Source organism: Ananas comosus, linkage group 24 (genome assembly GCF_001540865.1).
Source record: "Ananas comosus cultivar F153 linkage group 24, ASM154086v1, whole genome shotgun sequence".
Taxonomy (NCBI): Eukaryota; Viridiplantae; Streptophyta; class Magnoliopsida; order Poales; family Bromeliaceae; genus Ananas; species Ananas comosus.
Genome location: NC_033644.1, coordinates 6,750,963 through 6,756,962, shown reverse-complemented (window position 1 = coordinate 6,756,962; position 6,000 = coordinate 6,750,963).

Genomic DNA, 6,000 nt, shown 5'->3' with positions numbered 1-6,000 from the left:
AGTTAAGTGCTTACTATTATACGAGGGGCAATTTCAAATTTGCCCCTCAGAAGTTACAAAATATCATAGATGCCCTCCAAAATTGCCAATATCATTATGGCCACTATAAATTCATGAATTATATATCAAAAATTCACTTCCTCATGTTGATTAAGATAATTGGGCCCAATTGCTCCTAATAATACCTAATTATAAATAATAATAGTACGTACAGTGTTATGTGGGGCTGATGATCTCATTTTTCATTGAAAAATGACACTGTAATTTTACAATTTTAATATACTCAATTTATATATATGGGTTAGTTTACGAATGTGTTTTTGTAAAAATTTATAGAACTTTATGAAGTATTTCAATTTATATGATTTTCATTTGATAGTTCCTTTGGTACAAAATTTAAGCTAATTGCATATGTTAATGAATTCATTATTACATGAATTGTATAAATGCATTAATTAAGCTCGTAAATATAAATGACACATTCAAAATTTAAAATTAAAGAGTTATTGAGCAGCTCAAATCAAAAAAATATTAACAGGTTAGGCACCTTAATCAAAATTTTTAAAGGTTAGAGCAAAATGGGTGATAGTAAAGGTAAGTTAAGGTAAGTTCTATAAGTTTTTACTGTCTTTTTTATTCACTCCAGTTTATTTATTTTTTTGTAGTTCAATATCGTTTGGTTCTCATGTGTTATTTATACATAAAAATGGTTTATTAGAAGCAAAAATATATTACATTTTTCGGGAATATATTCTTTGGTTTACTTTGTTTAAATTAGTATGATTTTCTTTATTCAGTAGTTATATATCTAGTTTAATCTGTTTCAATTAATTAGTTTCAATTAAGTATTCCTTCAACTGCATTTATAACATTTTAAAGGTAAAACTCTTTATCTTAATTGAAAAGGCATTGGTGATAGATAAAGGTAAAGTGCAAACGTGATAAATTTTGTAAAAATTGTAACCAGCACCGGTATTTTTTATTACTTTTTTAAATTAGAGGGGTATTTTTTTCTATTGAAAATTTTAGACTAGAACTAGTAATTCAGCTCGCTGTTCGCGAGCTAGCTCTGTGTTCAGCTCAAAATGCGTTCGAGATCGATTGCTTATTTAATAAACGAGCCAAACACGAATTCAATTCGAAATCTTAATGAATTGAACACTCGCTCGTATTGGGCTCAATATAATTCTCTCTCTCTATAGAGAGAGAGAAAAAGAGTTCTAGGATGCTTTAATAGCACCAAATGTTCGGTGCTTCTAAGCTTTCCATCATTAGATCACCTTTTTTTTACCTATTCCATCTCTTAGACCATGCTAATCTTTCTTGAAATTTGTTCAAGCATTTTAGCAATCTACTAAGAATTTGGTGGTCGTTTTACGGATTTTAATTTAGTTGTTCTTCGATGGAATCTCTCAACCTGATAGTCATAATGCCTCCTCACAGTCATTTTCAATGTTTTGGCAAACACATTTGATCATCTAACTTCGGCTTTGATCCATTACGCCGTTGCATTGAAGAAACTTTGTTTTTTTCTTTTTTTTCCTGGTTTCTAATTCCTTTTCTAATGCACGAATTCCAGTTGCTCTGTATTTCAAAACTTGATTCCTTTGGACATTCAAGATTATCTCAGAGAAAAGAAATAGTTTTTATGTTTTTTTTTCCAAACTTTGCAGTGAAATTAAGCGAAAGTCAAGAAGAAGAGAGCAAAGAAGACAAAGTGGACGACGAAGACGCAGAAAACTCAAACGAAGAGCATGCCTAACCACTATTATCCTAACCGGAGACCATTATCATCCTAACCGCGCATCCCTTCATCTAATGACCGAAAACTTACTAGTATAAAGGACTCTATACTCATAAGAATATAGTAGCCCTAGCATATATATATAAAAAGTTTGTTAACAAACAACTATATTGTAGTGTTCTTGACCTTTGGATAGGATTGGCTTCAGTATTAGTGACTGGTCGACATCTCTGGAGAGTGTCGGACTGAGTCGGAGTCAATTCTGCACGAATTGGATGCAGAATTGGACTCGGCGCACTCAAATAAGCAAAACTGGAGTTTTGCCAGATTCGGGCGCCCAGAACATTTTTAGGGTCGCCCAGAAATGAGTGTTGAATTTAACTGAAACTGGAAGCCAATTCGGATCCCATGTTCCGGGCGCCCAGATGTGGGTCCGGAAATTCGACATCGTGAATATCGCTTGCTTCGACGCGTGGCAGGGCGGTAGGTGAGTTCCGCCGGAGCCATTTACGGGCGCAGCACACCGCGAGCGGAGAGTCCGAGGAGCCCGGTTTGTGCAGTCGGGATGTTCTGGTCGCCCAGAACATGGTTCCGGGCGCCCAGAAACGCCCGTTTCTGCAGGAACACTGGATAGCAACTGTTTTTCCTGGGGCTTATCTTATCCCTCCAGCAGCCTATAAATACCTGGTATACGTCCCCATTGAGCTCTTTTACCTGTTCTTCACAGAGGACTTAGAATTTTCATCCCTAATCCCTCCAATCTTTCCAATTTGCATCAAGATCCACCTCTCCAAGAATTGCAAGGTGCTGATTCTGCAGTTCTTCAGCGACGACCTCCAGTGTTTTGGCTCGTGCGCGACGTAGGAAGGTCGGATTTCGACGAAACTTGGTTTGCTGGATTCTAGACTTCCAGAGGAATCCACGAAGCCCTGAATTGCAGATTTTGGTTGAGGTTAGCTTGGTCGAACTGAGGTTTTCCTCTGCTGCTGTTGCTTTGGACAGAATTTGCCAATTTTTGAGTTTTCTTGGGGTGAACTTGGGAAGCAGGGGCTTTGTGGAGCTGAGTCACTTTCCCTATCAACCAGTACTGGATTTGGAACCCTCTCCACCTGAATTGGAGATCATTAGGTGAGTTTTGACATTGGAATTGGATAAATCCAAGCTTAAGGCTGAAATTGATGATTTTTATTGGATTTTTGGGTGAATTGTAAATCCAGATCTTGAGGGGCTTTGTTGCTGGTTTGAAGGTGTTTCCAGCAGTGTTGCTTGAGATCCGAGACCCTCTTGCTGCCAGGAATTGCACTAGAGGTGGGTGTATCATCGATTTCGCTCCTAAGTGCATGTTTAGTCGACGTGTATAGTTCGATTTTGTATATCATGCTTTAATTCATCGATTAGCATTTTGGACGTAATATGAATATAAAAGCATGCTGAAATGAATGTTTATATTATGCATGTTGGACTTGAATTTTGACTTAGGAGAAAACCTGCGTTTTGACCCGTCATATACTTAAACTACCAGATTTAGCTTTAGGAGCCGTGTTTCGATTGTATCGTTGCCGTATCAGTGCGATGGATACCTGGGGTAGTTTAGAAGGCATTTACGCTCGTGCTGGGATGCCGAGCTTATTTTTCAGCAGAGTATAGGCTGTTTCGGGTCGTTGGGTGCCGTTCGGGATAGCGATGGACCCAGATTCTTGTTTTGGTCACAGATTGTGCCGAGGGCACGTGGGTTTGGTTTGTAGACCTGTTTTGACCCTGTTCACTCGACTTTGGCTAGTTGGAGCCTGTTTGAGCTCGACAGAGATACGCTGCATACTCGGTTGGGTAGCGCCCACGAGTGCCACTCCGGAGTCAGGCTTTATGCTTTCGCGTTGGTATCGCTCATGCCAGTTGGACTTGCTCTCCACGGACCAGTTAGTGTGGATAGAGCCCGATAGTCGCAACGGGGCAGGGACGGGTGTATTCACAGTCCCGGGGACGGGTATGCTTACAGTCTCGATTGGATTGGGTCAGGTTGGATATTTTCTACAGTTGGTTAGTGTAGAGCATGATAGTGTAGTATTTGATAGCGGTAGACTTTATTCCTGCATTTTACTACTATTCTTGCTCCCTTCTGTAGACTTAGTGGGTAGACCGATGTTGTTTTGGGCGGTACCCACTGAGGACTACTTGTTTTTACAGTAGTTCTCACGCCCAGTTGTTACCTTTGTTTTTGCAGAGCCACAGGTTCTTGCTGCTGCGCCTTCCGCGGATCAGGATCGAGGCAAGAGCGTCGCGAGTTAGAGCCCTACCCGACGTGCTGAGCTAGAGGTGCCCCTACTGCAGGTAGATGTTTTGTTTCGAGTTTATGTACATAGTGGACTTAACTCGCCAGTGCGAGTAGCTTTGTATTTTGGATTTGGACTATGTATATGAAACTCAGTTTGTTTAGCTTCTGTTTTCTCTAGCAGCTCTCTACTACTGTTTGTAGTAGTGTTTGATTTACAGGTACAGCTATCGCTTCGTATACAGGGAAAATTCCTTTGTATACGGCGGATTTGTCGGCGCGCCCGGGGAAAGTGTAATCCGGGACGTGACATATATATTTTATACTAGTAATATTTAAAATTTGAAAGTAAATTAAAAAATTTAAAATATTTGAAATAGATTTTTTTTTAAAAAAAAAACTTTTGGCCCTCCTTGGGATCAAATCAAGGAGGGATTCCATTGGCCAACAGTTAGAAAAATCTAACAGTTGATGTAGATATTATTTCATGTGTAAAAATAGATAGTTTAAAATATAATTAAAAAATAAGGACACATTTCCACTAGAAAAGAGATCAGAATCAAAATAAAAATGGAAATAGCCCGAAATCAAAAACAAAGTGATAAAAACAACAATTTATTTAGTTCATAAGAGTAATTAGAATCCGAATCCAAATCATGTCCAAATTGAAATTAAAAAAAAATCATTTTTTTATTAAAATTTAAATTTGTTATTCAAATTTTAATTACAAATTTTTTAATTAAATTTTGAATTTACAATTCAAATTCAAAGTCAAAGTAAAAACTTAAATTTAGAACTATTAAATTAAATTCTAAAATTCTAAAATTTGAATTTTAAATTTATATTTTAAATTCAAATTTGAAATTATAATTTAATCTAATAAATTTATATGATTTATATTTGAATTTAAATAATTATTAGTGGAAAAAAAGTCCCAATTGCTTCGGAATCAAAGTTGACTTCCACTATAGAGGTGAGAGTCACTTTTAAGGCATTCGAATCCACTCGGAATGGAAATCAGAATGCCAATCCCTTAATCCAAATACCATCAAAGGAAATGACATATTCTCATTCTCATTTCCAAGTCTTTCGGTTCGAGGGCATCTGGCTAATCACGAGGACTTGGTATCCAAATTGCCTGGTTGGTGGCAGGAGGGGAATAAAAAAAAGTCGGCTGTTATAACGTTCACGGCGAAACTGGAACATTGTCGGAAGAGAATTAAAGAATGGTGTGCAAATGAGTACTCTAGTATTAGAGGTAAAAAGAATAAACTAATAGAGGAAATACATGAGATCGACAAGGAAGAAGAACTGAGCGACCTGACACAAGAAGCCCTTAAGAAAATAGAGGAGATAAAAGGTAATTTAAGTAAAGTGCTTAAAGAGGAATAAGCATTATGGAGAACCAGGGAGAAGCAATATTGGCTACTGAGGACGATGGTAATACCAAGTTCTTCCAGCTATAGCTAATAGTCGAAGAAGAGTTAACAGGATTGATACGATAGAAGAAGGAGATACACTGTATCATTCTAAAGAAGACAAAAAGAACTACTATCACAATTTAAGGAGCTTTTCATACCGAATGAGTTGGCCCATCTTCCGTTGGGGAGTGGAGCAGTCTATTTAGATCGAATCGGGAAAATCTTACAAACTTAGCGTATGTCACGAGACTTTTTTGTCTAGATGAAATAAAACAAGCGGTCTTCCAATTAGGGAGCGATAAGGCACCGGGTCTTGATGGTTTTTCGTTAAGTTTCTACCAAACATTCTAGGGCACTCTAAAGGTGGTATTTTGAAACTATTCCAGGAGATGTTTGAGGGAAGGCTGTACACGAGTCCCATTGATTATGCCTTCATCTGTTTAATCCCGAAAAAGGAATGAGCTAAATGGGCGGATGACTTTCAACCCATAGGCTTTCTGAACAGGATACAGAAGATTCTATCAAAAAAACTAGCCAATCAGTTAGAGTGTGTTATGAGTGATCCG